Source organism: Mytilus galloprovincialis, chromosome 4 (genome assembly GCF_965363235.1).
Source record: "Mytilus galloprovincialis chromosome 4, xbMytGall1.hap1.1, whole genome shotgun sequence".
NCBI lineage: Eukaryota > Metazoa > Mollusca > Bivalvia > Mytilida > Mytilidae > Mytilus > Mytilus galloprovincialis.
Genome location: NC_134841.1, coordinates 31,570,154 through 31,589,125, shown reverse-complemented (window position 1 = coordinate 31,589,125; position 18,972 = coordinate 31,570,154).

Genomic DNA, 18,972 nt, shown 5'->3' with positions numbered 1-18,972 from the left:
ACTTTCATCAGACATGCTAAATGACTAATTTGTGAAGCAAGCATATTAAAACCATATACAAATAGACATAAAAAGAGCAGACATAACCGTTAGGTAATTAACAAAAAATAGATACGAAAGATACCAAAGGATATTCAAGCTAATGATTCCAAAACGAATTTGACAATGCCATGGTAAGAAAACAAAACGATCAAAAGACAAATGGACAAATGATAGTATACAATAGACAACACAAAATACTAAAGACTGAGTAACACAAACCATACAAAATACCCAGGGATAATTGTCGGTACTCTGAAATGTTAAACAGATCCTGCTCCAAATGTGAAACTTGTCGAATTACTCTCATACAATTTGTTGATAAGCTATATGAAGTGAAAAGGCAAGAAAATTGTGTGTAAGGACACGTGTGCAATGTATGTATCCAATGCAGTGAAAGAAGTACCAGTTCTTTATTGTTGGTTGAAATTCGAAAAAAGCACAGAAAAGACCTATAATTGATTAATAGAAGTAATAAATAAATATCTTTCTATCTTTTTTATTTTACAAGGAGCAACTAGATTTCATACAACAGGAATATTGTCAGTATAAAAGATAAACAGACAAATAATAGTTCAAAAGACACAACATAGAAAACAAAAGACTAAGCAACACAAACCCCACCAAAACTGGGGTTGATCTCAGGTGCTCCGGAAGGGTAAGCAGATCTTGCTCACATGTGGCACCCGTCGTGTTGCTCATGTTATTACAAACCCGGTCAATAGTCTAATGATGTAGGTGACATTCGTGGTGAAAAGTATGAAAGATATTGATTGTGTTTTTTTTCCCCTGTCAATTGAAACATTATCACTGCCTTTGTACGGTTACTAGTACATGAATCCCTGCTCTATCTTGTCTTTTTGTGGGTTTGATTGACTAAATTTGGAGTTTTTGATAAGCGATAACACTTCTATATAAGTTTTATTACTAACAGATATTTTCATCTGTTTATTTTGTGATTTACAGATACAATCAGGAAACGGCAAGACGGTAAAGATGATCTTTTCTAAGATTTACACTCTTCAAGCCTTTGTTTCGTTAATCTGTTTATTTCTTAATTTCCCATTTCCTAGATTTAACCTGATGTCTTTTTGACATGCTTTAGCTGTATCTGGAAAAACTTTTAGGAAGTTTTGGTCCTCAATGTTTTTTTTTGGCCTTTTTATTTTTTTCTGATTCGAGCGTCACTGATTTTCTTTTGAGGACGTACGTCTGGCACAAATTCATAATGTCAATCCTGGTATATATGATGAGTTGTTAATTTTATTGTTTAATTAACGTATTCCAAATGAAATAAAGCAGGTGGTATCTGAAATCTTTGTTTTGGTGAAGTGTTTACAATGACATATATTATAAAGTATTGTTAGTCACACATTTGTTTCTAATTGTGACCAGTGTTGTTTTTATAATGAAATTGATTAATAGAATGATATATATCTCCCTCATGCAAAGCTCTGATTCCTTTCACGGATTTGGCTATACTTTTTGGACCTTTTGGATTATAGCTCTTCATTTTTTATATAAGCTTTGGATTTCAAATATTTTGGCCACGAGCATCACTGAAGAGACATGTATTGTCGAAATGTGAAACTGGTGCAAGAAAATTGGTACCGTTAATTTTATTACTACCACTGGGTCGATGCCTCTGCTGGTGGACTATTAGTCCCCGAGGGTATCATCAGCACAGTAGCCAGTACTTCGGTACTGGCATGAAAATACGGATTTTGTGTGTTATTAAAATTTGCTGTTACAAAATGATAGAAATTATTATAAATTAAGGAATGTATCTCCCTTATTCCTCTCACGGATTTGGCTATACTTTTTGGACCTTTTGGATTATAGCTCTTCATCTTTAATATAAGCTTTGGATTTCAAATATTTTGGCCACGAGAATCACTGAAGAGACATGTATTGTCGAAATGCGCATCTGGTGCAAGAAAATTGGTACCGTTATATTAATTTTATTACGAAATCAGAAATTCTCTGTAAAAAAGTTAATAAAGCCGACGGTATCAAAAATCAAAGTCACACCAAAGACATGAAAAATTAAGCAAACATTGTCAGAGATGGAAAGAGAGAACCCAGAGATACCAAAAGGAAGTTAAAAAACAGACTGACAAGAAAAGAAAAACTCCAAATAACAAATAACAGTTGCAAAACAAAACAATTACAACTAATTTCTGAGAAACAAAACCTTGGTTGTAATTTCATGAGCTCCGTAATGAGTATTCACTGCTTCTCTTATGCCACCCGTTATGTTACTCTTGTGAAATACGTTGATAATCTGTATAAAGTAATAAGGCATAACACCATAACGGATTGATACCAAATTTGTAACCCATCGGTAATGTGATTGTTTGAATCCCAAAACTTGACTAAGTGTTAAATTTTGAATTGAAACTTGTCTCATGACAAAAGATAGACAACATTGATAGCTGTAAAAATAAGAACGACATTCGAAAATTCAAATGAACAAAGAACAACATTTAAAACTAATTAAGCAAGTGAATCTTGTACATTAGTTTTAATATAAGTATATAATAAAATAACCATTTTGTTTTCTTAAAATGAACTATATCAAGTCAGGGAAATGGCCATTGTTTGTTTCTGTGTGTGTTTACATTTTAATGTTAAGTTTCTGTTGTGTCGTAGTTCTCCTCTTATATTTGACGTGTTTCCCTCAGATTTAGTTTGCAACGCGGATCTGTTTTTCTCAATCTATTTATGAATTTCGAAAAGCGGTATACTACTGTTGCCTTTATTTGGAATAGTCTTCACCTAGGTGTGTGTATATTCAGAGGTGAACTGGGCAGGTTTACAGGACTGAAGAAATATTTAAACCTTTCGACTATTGAATAGGGAATTATCTTGTACACCACTATAAAATAACCTGCACTTTAACAAATATCAATGCATGCTAGATAACAATGAAATTCAGGGAACAACTATTGGTAGAAATTAGCTTCTGGCGCAGTAATTGGTATCGTAAATGTTATTGCAAAGTGATAACCCTTTTTATTTGGTCTTAACCGTCATTTTACTTAAGAGTAGTAATAGATATTTTCATCTGTTTATTTTTAAGGTTTTAGATAATATCTGGAGACATCAAAATGACAATCTTTTCTTATATTGGGTTATAATTCTTACCCTTTGTGTCATTAACATTTCTATTTTTTAAATTCCCATATGAAAGATTTTACCTTTTTGCTTTTTAGGTTGATTAATAAATGTCGTCAACATGAGACAAACGCAGGTTGATCTATAACTTTTGTTTTTGTTGAGGTGTTTATTATCACATATTTAAAAAGTTAAAGAATTGTTAGTTCAATAGTTGTTTCTAATTATCACAAGCGTTGTTTTAATAATGAAATTAATTAATGGCATGATATTACTTCCAGTTGTCAAATACCTGCCCTTGAAATATTGTCTCTCCCAAATGGTCAATTACAACGATTGTGAATCCAAATATATTAAAAATGTAATAAGCATACAAATCAAAAAGACATAGACCGAGCAGCAAACACCGTTACAAAGTTGTAACCTTCAGTTATCAAAAATTAATACATTTTAGGTAATGGAAATAGTCAGACAATAAATATAATTTTAATTCACAAAAAACACACTAAAAACCGACCAATTAGCTTATGGAACGTATAAACGTATGCTATATTTTTAGAGCAGTAATACCGACACAGTTGTACGCAAAAGTGTATATCATGATTTCAGTGCAAAACACATGTTTCTCGAACATCATTCATCACGTGAACTCGAGACAAAATCAATGTTTGAAAAGTTAAAGATATGAGATATATTAGACAAATAAATAATCAAAAAGATACAAAGAGAGCAGATGAAAAACAGTCTTTCATTTTTTCATTTTCATTTAGTCAAAGGAATATGCCAAGCTCCAAATTTGCATGACCCTTATACAAACCAAACCGATAGCGTTTCATTTGCATATATGTTTTTTTCTTTTAAACTGTATCGCATGTTATCATCTGGGGGACTTTATAGCTTACATTAAATAAATCAGATGTTACTCTTTGTTGGTGGTCGTACCTGCAGTTGTTTCCATTCTTTTCCAGTGTTTATAGCTCTTATATGTCTTTATACCTTAAATCATTATATGTTTATCCATTGTTTTTCGGTATATTTATCATATTTAAAATGTTTTATTCAAATAAAGTTATTTGTCTTTCATTTTTTTTCAGTTACGCTTAAATGACAAAAAAAAAACCCATCTAACAGTGCTTTTAAAAATAAGAAGATATCAATAGGTAATTAAAAATCATAATTCAAAGAAAGAAGACGGACAAAACCAATGACCAAGGGAAAAAGACGAAACTACAAAACACAATAAAAACACCCATATAGAAAAACAATTGTCCTAAAACTAATTCTCAACAACAGCGACCATCCACTAAGTTGCTCCGAAAAAAGAACTGCAATTGTTTATCCAATACTCATAGGTATACAAGTCGATTTGATCATATTCAAATCAGTTAAATTTTCTGTCAATTTCAAGGGTTACTATTATTAATAATTGGAGGATATCTCTTTCTCTAGTCCTATTACATAAACAAATTCATAAAATATTATCATCATTCAAAATATAACTATCATTTAAGACACATTATTACCAGCAACTACCGTCAATGCTGTTGCTCCAAAACATGTATCAGTTATTGCTCCACTAGTTATACCAAGCGGTTTACTCATATTCAAATTGGTTAAGTTGTCTGGCAACTATTAGGGTTCCTATCTTAAATTATAATTGGTAGATGTCTCTTTCTCTGATCCTCTTACATAAATAACTTCATAAGTCTTATCGTTCAATATATGAATATCATTTAAGACTTGGTAGACATCACCTTCTATTCATGCTTTAAGGTCCCGCGAATCCAAACGCACTCTTCATATCCCGATATGGAATTACACTTGATCTGTTTATTTGCAGATCAGAATACTTTGCTGGTATTTTAAAGTTCCTCATAGGAAAACCATGTCTCTATTAGGTTGAAACATAGACACTTTATATCCGCCAGCCAAGTTCATGAGCGTGACCGTTGATCTTCTGCAGTGTCGATTTCAGTTTTTTTCCTGCATTACCCCTTTATTTGGACGAGTTGATGAAAAACCACATAATCGATACAAACAAGACACACCAAAAAAAGTTAAAGCAGTTGCAACTTGATTGTCAATAAACAGCTTTGGTTGATCAGTTTTGTAGACTGCTGAACACAGCAATTCTTACTGGTAGAACTTTATAAAACATAAACAAGCTTTAAACAATCATTCTTATAAATATTATTTCAATGTATGTATTTCCACATCATGAATGTTACATTAACCGATAAATCAATTTCCATGTCGTTCTTTTTATATGAAATTGTACCGTATGATATTAAAGTAAAAATAATTGACGTCCGGATTAGCAGATAAAAAACTTTTATTTTATGTTCAGTATCTACGAAACCTTGTTGAAGTTTAAGTAATACAATACAAGTACTCAATTTTTGTTTCCTTGACTTTTATCTTCCTCATAGATTACTGAGATTGCTGGTTACATCTTTCGACTTCGTATATATGTTTTTGCAGATATTTTATATATTACTGTGGTACATTTATTTTCGTGGGTATCAATTTTCGTGGATTGCTGAAAACGAGCATTTTCGTGGATATTTGTTTTCGTGGTTTTGCCAATCACTGTATACAGATCCTATTGAAAAATGTTATTCGTTGAACATTTAAATTCGTAGTTCACCTCTACCAAAGAAACCAACGAAAATTGGTATCCAACGAATAATAATAAATCCACAGTATTACTTTCATAAATGTCTTAAAGAATGAGACAAACGCAACACGACTCCTACTAACAAATATGGGTGAACCATTGTATTGACTGCTAAACACACATATTTGTTTTATAGATGACCACGGACATATTCCATCTGTCGACAATACACCTCTGTCCTTTTTCTTTGAATTTGACACCGACTAGTAGGACTTATTAACCAACATGTATGTGCATCGAGCGACACGACTGGTGCAACGAGCAAAGAAGAATCCGGTTACTACAGCAGAGCACATGAAATAACCTTAGTGTTTCCCGTGTTACAGTATTTAGTCTTCTGGGTATCGTTTTGCAGACTTTTTGTTCTTTTCTTTAAACCATGGTATTGTCTCTTTTTCTTCGACAACGGTATGTGTACATAACAAAAAGACACAATAAAATGTATAAAATTGTGTTCAGTGTTATAATCTTAATCACTTTTATAACAAAGAAATATATAACAAACAGAAAAAAACCACGAAAAAGCATAACGATAAGGCACATTAGCAAAAATGAAAGACTAGAATACAAAATACTACTATAGCACAATAACACAATAACACAATGACGGGATGTTTAAGTAAAGCCACGTCAAATGGATATACAAAAACAACCAGACTTAACAGTAAAAATAATATTCAGAAAGACAAAAAAGAAACCATAATACGTTATTAAGATGGTTGACAACATCATTATCCAGAATCTATACTTCATCGTGTATTATTTGTGAAAAAAAATCAACAATTAAAAGTATTGTCAGGTAAATCATCTAATATAATATATCTCCCATATGCATAGCTCTGATTTCTTGATGATAATTGATGATATCAGTGCAAGAGATCTGTTTGTTTGAATCTATTTGGTGTGATTTTAAGTGTTAAACAAATATTTGTATCTACATTAAACATGTATGTGCAACCAAGTTACATTTATTCCTTTGATCTGTTTTAAAATTAAGAATGAAGAATAATGGTATAAATGGTAGGTTTTTTTACTATGGCAATAATTTTTTTTTATGATTGACAATTGACAATTGCCTTACAATGTCCCCACATTATGTAGTTTCAAATGGTCTAAACTTCTAAACGAAGACAGTTAAGCTGATAAAAATCTTATGATTACATTAATATCGTACATTACAAGCGGCGGTTCAGCAACAAAAAATGTTGTAAATAACAGTTATCCCGTTTACCATTTATACAAGTTCTAGCTTTATTTCACATTTTAGATATTAGTTGTACATATCGTATTATTTTCATGAAAAAGCTTTGCTTGTTCGTTTAAATAGTTACAACACAATGAGCCATTTTCAAAGCTATTAAAAATGTTATTAAGATGAGTACACAAATTAAATATATCAACTCAAATTATACTTTTCAATGGTTTTCAACAACAATCAATCTGTTTATTCAAACTCTGAAATAATCTAAATTCAATTATCCATATTTAAATGTACAAGCAAGTTAGCCTATTCTAAAAGCTAAACGATGACGGTTGGTTAATAATTAACTGTAATGTACCCAAAATAATTTGATTCTCTTTTGATGTAATGATGAGTCTAAAGAAGTTATCAAAATATCTATTTACACCTTCTCAATGTGAGAATTAAGCACGTATCATGCAGGCGCCGCAGAAAATATATTTAATTTTGTTTGTTTCTTATAACACCAAATAATAAAACTCTTAATAGAAGTTATATCTTATTTTAATTTCTTTTTGGCCATATAAAGGTATTTGACATGCGTTTATAAATATGCTAACACAATAGCCCATTGAAGTTCGAAAAATGTTGAAAACGAATATATAATGAAGAATAGATTTTTTTGAGAAATATATTAATATCATTTCATGTAATTTCATAAAGATAACATGCGATTTGAAGGGAATGTTAATGTAATATGTATCTACAATATGAATTTCTAAAGAAATAAATAATAGGTTCGATAAATGTTGAAATGTTAACATAATAAATAGCAGTTCAATCTAGTCTTTTTTGGTATTTGATAAGTAATGAGTGGATTTCATTTCATGATTTATAAACAACATAAATTTTTCTTATATTGGCAAAATTAAGTTGAAAATAATCAGAGAGTTTCAACTGTTCAAACATACGAATGTTTCAAATACATCATTTTGCTCGATCTAATTTTATTTTGTCAATGTTCCAATCAATGCGATTAAAGGTGTTGGAAGCTTGCATACAGCTATTAAAATGTGTTATGTACAGAGTTTTCAGTTTACTATTACAATTATTTAAGTCCGTTAAACTTACTGTTTACTACAATCTGTCAACAACTGTCAATACAGCTAGTTATCACTAGTTGAGTGAGACACAGACACACTATATAGTATCAGTTAAGCCAATTGGTGATAATGACAGTAAAACTTTAGATTCGGTTTAAGTCGGGTTTTTTTTCCAAGAAGTATGTTGAAACACTGTGGAAAGAGTAATTCCTGCTAATTAAGTCGGTAAAAAAGTATTAACTAATACCAAACTGTAAATCAAACCAGGGAAAGTCCGTAAAACATATGACAAAATAAAACAATAGACTATATCAACCAAATGAACGAATGGAAAAGAACTACTAGTATAATATTCCTGAATTTGTATTTCCAAAGAAAATGGTGGATAAAAACAGATTAAAAACCTTAGCTCAACCTCCAACCTGTATGACAACTGTTAATAGTTATTTTCAAATTATATTGATAAATATAGGTAAGCAACCAAAATAGACATAATACGTTAATATGACATTAATTGGAATTAAACAGCTAAAACTAAGTGCACATACACCAGAGACATACTACACATCTGATAAAAAAATTCATACATACATACAAAGAAATCTAACAGGGACGGAAACAAAACTTGTTGTAGTCACTCTAAAATCTGCAACATTTTTTTGGCTTAGTTAATAGTACATACAGTATTAAGTATACATTTTCTCGATAGAGAACGCAAAGAATAAAGATAGATACAATTGTAATCAAAATGAAAACAACACTGTTAAATCTACATGATAAAGTTTCGTTAATGTTCATGTCCCTACAAGTGTCTGAAGAAACTCCGACTCGTTAATTTTTTAAAAGAAAAATCAACTAGAAGAGGTAAAAAAACAATTCCCAAAGTAATGCCGACTACCTGCTTGAAAATTCTACCTACAAATTTAACAAGGATATTGCCAATGAGAAACTTCAGCATACTAATTTTTCGATGAAGACTTTTGTATTTTAGGTCTCATTTTGAACAAAATATGCCGAATTTTACCCCAAAACAACAATTTTGTAGCCCATGGTACTATTGTTGTAAGGAAAATTTTTTGGATATTTTTTTTTTCAAACAGCTTTTCAATTGTTGTTGGTTGAGATTGGTTGTATGAGCTGTAATATTCTGAATCTGGAAATCAACTTTTCTTTTTATCTGATAATCATATATACAAAGTAATAAAATTTGGTATAATTGTCATTTTTTTAATAGAAGTAGGAGTAGGAGTTTTATTTCATAATCAAAATCACAGCCAGGCATTGAAATGCGTACATAGACCCATTTGTTATCAACATTAAAACATTTGTGATATTTGTTTTAAAACCATACTTTAAAGAGACGAACAAAATTTAGAAATAAGGAAGAAGTGGAAAATCTAAGAACGGTACTTTGTGTCTTGAAGATCTGATTTCGTTTAGGCTCAGGACCGATGTGTTAAGTCAACCCTTTTTAAAACTGATATTTATATTGTTCTAACTTATGAGGATGTTCATTACTATAACCAGTTTTTGTTGTGCCATAAAAGCGGGAAGTTTTGCATGCCACAAAACCAGGTTCAACCCACCATTTTTTTCTTAAAATGTCCTGTACCAAGTCAGGAAAATGGTCATTGTTATATTATATTTCGTTTCTGTGTTTGTAACATTTTAATGTTGTGTTTCTGTTGTGTCGTAGTTCTCCTCTTATATTTGATGCGTTTCCCTAAGTTTTAGTTTGTAACCCGGATTTTTTTTTCAATCGATTTATGAATTTCGAACAGCGGTATACTACTGTTGCGTTTATTTAAAGGCGCCAAATTTTCAAAACCACCATGATTTTCTTCTACTAATTGTGACTTAGATGGAGAGTTGTCTCATAGGCACATACCATATCTTCTTATATCTATATATGGTATTCGTTTTAAATAATAAACTTAATTCAGAAAGTATATTTCCCTTTATAATTATTTTGCATTTCGATATAGACATAAGGTACTATGTTGTTAATTTATCGATATAGTTTGGTCTGAAGGGCATAGTCGTGTTATTGAACATTATACTTTCATTTAATAAATATATACTTTTATATTTCCTGTAGTCCGATTTTGATAAGTTTTGATTGTTCTACATGTCATTGTTTCAAGTTTTTTCACAATTCACTCAAATTATTTTTCTGATTGAAAATTTAGATTTGAATTAAATGTTACAAAAGATAAAAAGCTGCTTCAATATAAAGCATAGAAAGGCAATTTGCATTGTCGGGCGAAACTGTTAGTATATTGTAATGAATAACAACAAACAACTACTGCAAATGTAAATCTGTTTGTGTGAAAATACATGTGAAAAACAAACATCACCTTTAGTTGATAAAGTTCTATTTCTATTCAAAATAGAAATATATGTCTACATTTTAAAATGTAAACATTAATATTCAGTCTTTATAATAGACTTTTGTCAAAGTATAAATCAATGGTGAAAAACAATATTCGATAACTATGTATATTCATAAATTGGAAGTTACGATGAACAGTTGAAATGTTTTGGAGTAAATTTTGCAATTTGATATTTTTACTTAAAAAATGTATACTAACATTATGACTGGATTGATAAGTACAGAGCCACGTCATTTGTATCAAATAAACACAAAATGGAATATAGACAAAGCACATTTGCACAGATGAAAGACAATAATACAAAAATATCATAGAACATTAACACAATGCTAGGATGTATATGTACAGAGCCACGTCATTTGTATCAAATAAACCTAAATAGGAATATAGACAAAGCACATTTGCACAAATGAAAGACAAGAATACAAAAAAATCATATAAAAATAACACAATAATAGGATGTATATGTACAGAGCCACGTCATTTGTATCGAATAAACACAAAAAGGCATAAAGACAAAGCACATTTGCACAAATGAAAGACAAAAATACAAAAATATCATAGAACATCAATACAATGAGAATGATGTATAAGTACACAGTCACGGCATATGTACAAAAGAAACACAAAAAACATATTAGCAAACATGAAAGACAAGAATACAAAAATTATCTTAGATCAATAACACAATGAAGACTAAGTAAATATAAAGTCGCCTATAATGGATATCATCATAAACAGACTAAACATTAAAAGTAATAGTTGTGAGAAAAAGAATAATATAACACGTTTTTAAGATAATGAACATGGTCAGTACCCAGAATTTATACTTCAAGACCATCGTGTAAAATTTGTGGAGTTGATATTGAATATTTACAACAAGGTCTTGGTACCCTTCAATCCTAAAGATAAGAACATCTTTATTCGGCATTTATCAAATGCAATTTCATTTAATTTTGTGCTTTTATGGTTTAATTTGCTCATGCAAATGGCGTTTATTGAATTGAAAAATAAAATATATAGCTGCATAAATATTCAAAACATTAAAATTTAAAAATGTCTATTACAATCATGATTTGGGACAAATCATTTATCAGAGTTGCAATAAAATTTAAATACAATATTGTATCCAGCGTATTATATACGTAATGTTTTACATTGATTGATTGTTTGATGTTTTATGCCACTTTAAGCACTAATTTTCTATAATGTTTTAAATAACTGTTGGAAAAGTAGAACAAAAAAATATAGATTGGAGATATAATTGTTTAGCCCCTTTAAGATTACATAGGTGATTGCATACCTATTTGTTGGCTTTCAACCCCTAGCAAAAATGAAAAAGTGGAATAAAATAACAATTATAGAACAATTTGTAAAAATCATTTCAACAGGATTGCTTGCGCATGACAAGGTAAAACAAATATTAAGAAATGACCCAAAGTCACCTTTTTAAAGTATATGAAAACTAGTTGAAAAAGTAAAAGAAAGTTAACAAATTCAAGGGTCAATTCATAAAGAGCAGTCCATAAAATTTGACATCATCAAAAGCTAAGGCAAATTCAACTAACAACTGTAGCTTTTGTTCAAACCTAAGTTATGGCTGTTGTTCTTTATAATTAGTTCATAGATATAAGTAGATGTGGTATAAGAGTCAATGAGACAACTCTTCATCAAAGTCAGTCCTTTTAACATTATCAGAAGTTATTAAGAGTGAATCTTAATGTTAATCAAATTGGAAAAACTAGTCACACATTTGATTTTGAATTGCATTTAAAACTACACTCGATGAAACATAGAATGGACAATGTCTGATGAAGAAGCGTTAGTATGTAGTAATTAATGACAACAACAAAACATCTTCTGTAAAGGTTGATCTGTTTTGTGTGATTTTGGGATGGAGATAATGAAACAAAAAATTAACACCTCTGATTCTTTAAAATTTCATTTTAATTCAAAGTGGAAATATGAATGAATACCGTGTTTACGATAGCATTATGTAATAGCATATGTCTTCTTTTGGTTTCTTTGTAATTTTGTAAACATGATGTTGCAAATTGAAAATTTAAATAGAAAATTCTTATAAAGTAGCATGTGTGTATTGTCAAAGTATTACTACGAAACTATATCCTATTTAATAATTTAAAGCAAATAAAGCAACTGTTCTAACAAATTAAAACTACCAAAAACTATCAAACAACTGTCATATTCCTAACTTCGGACAGACATTTCCTAATGTAGCAACTGATTTATTAAATATGGTGTTATAGCTGCGATAAACCTCTCACTTGTAATGCTCCGAGTTAAAGACCTTACTTTGGCCTATACTGTTTTACTTTTACCAATTGTGACTTGGTTGAGTTTTGTCTCATAAGAACTTTTACCTTATCTTCTTATATCTAGATATGAATGTAATCTGTAACTTCCATATATCTCGTCATTGTGTTATCGTTCTATGCTAATTTTTGTATAATTTAATGCTTTCATTTTTCTTATATGTGCTTTGTCGTTATGCTTTTTATTGCTTCTTTGATTCAATATTGCGTGGCTCTGTACCTATATAATATATTCCCAAGAACTAGAAATTAAAGAAACAACAGACACGGCTTCCTCCATCTCATTTTAAGACTTATTCCTCGAATTTGACATACATATCGAACATCCTTTATATAAATCTAGTATTTTTTTCTGAATTTACAATACCTCCAATAGTGAAGATACTTTATTGTCTGACAGTCACATTGAATCCAATTATATTGACAACAAAATGAGCAACACAAACAGATATACTAGGTAAACATATCATTAGTTGGGATACAGCAGCTAATATTGTGTATAATTCTAATCACTTTAAAAGCAAATACCCTTGTCAAAACAGAAAAAAACAAAATAGCATAAAGATAATCTACCGACAAAGCACACAGCAAAATTGAAAGACAAGAATATAATAAAACCCCAAAAAGACTTGTTTTTATATCAAAATAGGCTAAACATTAAACATTGAAAATATTCAAAGACATAAAAGAATACTTTTATACCTAACGAAGAACTTTATAACAATTGTCTCTTGGTATGCATGGATCCCCCAACAAGAGAATGAATTAGTTGCATTTGACAAAGTTATTTAAACAAAAATAAACGTTTATTGAATATATTAGAGAAGGGAAAAAATTCTAGAAAAAAAAGCTTTACCGCAGCCACTTTAATCAATATTGCGATAAAAATATATTAAATTACAGTTGAAAAAAAAAAAAAAACTCTTGATAGATCGGAGATATTATTGTATAGTCCCATGAAGATAATATAGATGTTATTAAACCTCTTTTTGGGCGCTGAACCCTATCAAAGACAAGAAAAAGGGGAATAAAATCTAAATTATAGAACAAATTGTAAGAATCACTTGAACAGGAATGCGAATGACAAGGTATATAAAAAATTAAGAAATGACCCAAAGAAATCTATTAAAAGTATATGAAAACTAGTTGAAAAAGTAAAACAAAAATAACTAACCCCGAGGCAAAATTCATTAAGAGGAGTCCATAAAAATTGACATTATCAAACGCTAAGGCAAATTGAACTAACAAATGAAGCTTGTTTTCAAACACAAGTTATGACCGTTGTTCTGTATAACTAGTTCATAGATATAGGAAAATGTGGTATGAGTGACATTGAGACAACTCTACATCCAGGTCTGTCCAAGTTTAACATTATCAATAGTTATTAAGAGTGAATCTTAAAAAAAAAGTCGCACATAAAATTTTGAATTGCCTTAAAAACTACACCATAATAAATATAGGATGGACAGTGTTTGAAATGGAAGCGTTTGTATGTTGTTATTAATGACAACAACAAATAATCTTCAGTTAAGGTTAATCTGTTTTGTGTGATTTGGGGACGGAAATAATGGAGATAATGAAACAAAAATGTAACACCTCTGATTAAATATTTTCATTCAAAGTGGAAATATGAATGAATACCGTGTTTACAATAACGTTATGTAATAGCATATGTCTTCTTGATCTCCATGATATTTAATTTTTGTAATTTTGTAAACAGGATGTTGATCAGACTCCGTGTTGAAGGCCGTATTTTGATCTTTAATGCTTACTTTTTACAAATTTTGACTAGGATGGAAAGTTGTCATTTTGGCACTCATACTACATCTTCTTACATCGTCGTTTAAATTAGTGCAACTTCTGAGCACTGAAAATGTAAAAAAATTGCGTAATTTGTGTAAATTCTTGTTTAATGCACTTAATCATAGGACCGAACTGTTATTGGTCAATACTTGATATTTATTTGCTTCTCTGATGTATTATGACATGTTGTGTTATAGAAATGTATTTGTATTTATTGCACTGATAAGCATAATGTGCTTAAAGTAATAAAGAATTGAATATCTAAATATATGTAGAGAAGGTCTAAAAATGTTTTTTTTCAGCTTCAAGCATAATCTTGTCAGACCTCTTACAACTTCAATAAATCACCAGTATATCTTACAGTTCATGACTCATTGTAGTGATGTCTGCATGCTTTGATATATTTTTTTTATCTTGATTGAACTATACAAAATTTCTTCGTTTTTAACGATGAAATTCAAGTTTTTGCATTGATACTGAAAAATTAACCAGGATAATTGATTTAAATAGTTGAATATTTATGTGTTAAAATTTTGACTTTTACCATGATCTTATGGAGGATTAATTGTTCGTTCATTCTTAAAATGAAAAACGATGGAAAGTTATTTTCAGCAATATACTGAATCTAGAGATTTTGAATGTGACATTGGGAACAGGATTTTTTTTACCATTCTGTTTTTTTTAATGAGAATTTGGATTAATTTTGTAGTTGTCTCTTGCCGATTTATGTTTTATGTGATGACGTTTTTCGTTTGTCTGCCTTTGACTAACGAGTTAGAATATATTGTTGGTATCTCCCGTTTATTTCTTGAATATTTGTTAAAGTTCTTCAAGTTGATGTTATAATATGTTATGAAATTAAGTCTGCTGAATTGAGCTGTACGAATACTTTGTATCTTTCTAAAATATTTATTTCTCTTTCAGTAACATTTTTCATGATCAGGCTTTGGTTTATATTTAAGTTATCTTTAACAGCCATAGAAAAGCATGACGTTTAGCAATGTTAAAATATATATACAGAATCTATACAATCTAACGAGTGGCCTACTAATCTTGAAAGAGTTAAAAAATCCCGGAAACGAAAATTTTTAACTGTACACATATTTAATAATGATGACAGAAAACTCATAAAAAAACATTAGTGTCTTCCCGTTAATCAAGGAATAACCTTTATAACTTTAAAGGTCAGTTTGTTTTTTAGATTCAGACACACAATTTGCATTAAAAGACGAGATACACAAGGTTTTTTTAATTTATATTGCATGTATCTAAACTTAAAACTGAATAAAGGTTTGCTGTACTTCATCAATAACTTCAATAAATATCAGGATATAATGTCCTGCCATTTCAGATCAAATTGACAATATATAACAGGCGAAAGATACCATAGGGGCAATTAAACTCATAAGTTGAAAACAAACTGACAAAAACATGGATGAAAAAGGAAACTACCAACAGACTAACAATAGTACACAAAGCACAACATCTAAAACTAAAGACTGAGCAATATAAACCCAACCAAATATGGGGATGATCTAAGATGTCTCGAAAGAGTAAGCCCATCCAGCTCCATATGTGGCACCCGTCGTATTTCTCATGTTAGTAGAAACAGGATGACAAGTATAATTCGGAAGGTCGTCTCGTGAATAGGGGACTGGATAGTTGTGACGACATTAGAAAACACATCTGCTATCATCTGTGAAACGAATATTCTATTACGGTCAACAAATTCTTGATAGCGTCTGTAAAACTTAAAAATGATTTTCAATATGTTTCTCCATGATGTTAAACACATGAGTTTCCCTCAGTTTTAGTTTGTTACCCCGATTTTATTTTTTGTCCATCGATTTTCGAGTTTTGAACAGCGGTATACTACTGTCGCCTTTATTGAGACATCATAAACTTTAATCATAAGTATCATTGCATATTTAAAAAATAGTTATAAAAAGTACCAGGCTTATAATTTGATACGCCAAGTGCGAGTTTCGTCTACATAAGACTCATCTGTGACGCTCAGATTAAAATTATTCAAAGGCCAAAACAAGTTCAAAGTTAAAGAGGACCCAACGTTCTAAAAAGGTGTGCAAAATTCGGCTAAGGTAAGACAAGGATGCCTGAGATAAGACAAAATGTTTTTTGAAAATGTTTTTCTCGCAGAATTGAAAATAATTGTATACATAATAGAGATTGTAAAAATGATCTAATAGTCCATCACAAAAAACAAAATAATCTGTTCGTATAGAAACAGACGAATAACGAAAAATGATTTTTCGCCAACTCAATTTTTTTTCATTTTGAGAAGCCCGTAATAAAGTGGGGCGTGAAGGGGCGGGGTGTATCTGCACGGAAGAACGCAAAATAAGATTGCAGTTTCACGATGAACGAACAATTTAAAATCTCTTGCACATTGATATTTTTACCGATTTCACGAAACACGGTGAATAACGATCCTTTTTCACGACTGCACGTGAAAAAAAAATGGCAAAACATGTTGCACGAAAATAACCCTTTACGACCCTCGATAAAGGTTAACGTGTTTGTACATTCGTCGTTTTCGGTTATTGCAATGGCATTGCAAATGCATTAAGACTTATTAGTTATAAATGGCAATCATGCTCCATATTCCTAATGATAAAAGTAAGCAGCTACATTTCTTCCTTGTTATATTCTTTTTACATGTACAATATGGAATGTCAACACAATATCCACCAAATTCAAAATCATCATTAATTTTCATTTTTTCTCAAATATGTTTTCTTAGAAATAGAAAAAGGGTTTTAAAAGCCATAGATACACATATAGTCTATGTTAATCTGAAATGACTAAATATTGTATGCTGCCTGTTTGCACATTTTCAAATGCAAATTAAGGAGCATGTAATAAAAGGTCAAACTTTAAAATTTTAGATTTACACGTTCTATTTTAAAATACGATAATATCTCCTACTTTGAATGCAAATAGAATCATCGAACTCGTATGCTGGAAACAAATGATATTTTCATATTTGCATTCATAATAAACAAGAAGACCCCAACGTGTTAATCATATTTGTATTTTAAAAAATTCCCTGCAACCTTTTGGACTATTTACGAAAAATGCAGTCGACATTTCATAATTATCTTCATGATATATTTTGGTTTATTCCACCATTTTTTACATCGTTTTATGTATTTGAGCTTTTTATTTTTTGGATAAGACAAGATGTTTTTTTGACAATGTTTTTCTCGCTGAATTGAAAATACATAATGGGGATTGTAAAAATTGATTTAATAGTCCATCACCAAAAACAAAATAATCTGTTAGTATAAAAACAAACGAATAATGAAAAGTAATTTCTCGCCAACTCAAGTTTTTTTTTTCATTTTGAGAAGCCCGTAACTCAAATAAAGATTTACGTGTTTCTACATTTGTCTTTTTCGGTTATTGCAATGACACCGCCAATTCATCTACACGTATAAGTTTTAAATTTCCCCTGTCCTTGGCTATCATGCCACATATTCTTATCTTAATATTGACAGAAGTAAGCAGCTACATTTCTTCCTTGTTAAATTTTTTTTACATGTACAATATGGAATGTCCACACATGATTTACCAAATATTAATTGAAACTCATCGATAATTTTCATTTTTTTTCAAATATGTTATTTTAGAAATAGAAAAGAGTTTAAAAGCCATGTTAATGTATAATTGTTATCCTCTTGAAGCACCATACGTGTGCCTAAGTTGCAATAAATTGTCTTGTCTTGTCTTGTCTTGTCTTGTCTTGTCTTGAGAACATATATTCTATGTAAATCTGAAATGACTAAATATTGTATGTTGCCTGTTTGCACATTTTCAAATGCAAATTAAGAAAAATGTTATAAAAGGTCAAACTTTAGAATTAAGATTTACACGTTCTATTTTAAAATACGATAATATCTCCTACTTTGAATGTAAATAGAATCATCGGACTCGTATGCATGAAACAAATGATATTTTCATATTTGCATTCATATCATATTTGTATTTTAAAAAATTCCCCTGCAACCTTTTGGACTATTTACGAAAAAAGCATGCGACATTTAAAAATTAACTTTATGATATATTGATATATGAAAAACTGAATTAAGTAAGGAATATGACGTTTGTTATGCATTCGTTTGTTGTTTTTGAGCTATTAACTTTTAAGTTTGTTTATGGAATTTTCGTTTCGAATTTCCTTGGACTTCGGTATTTTGTAATTTTTTGGTTGACAAAATGTTAAATATATTTGTGTCCGAAGTACATCACTGCTAATGATTTGTATTATTATAATATATTACTTTGTGTGATTTTTTTTAAAGGCTAA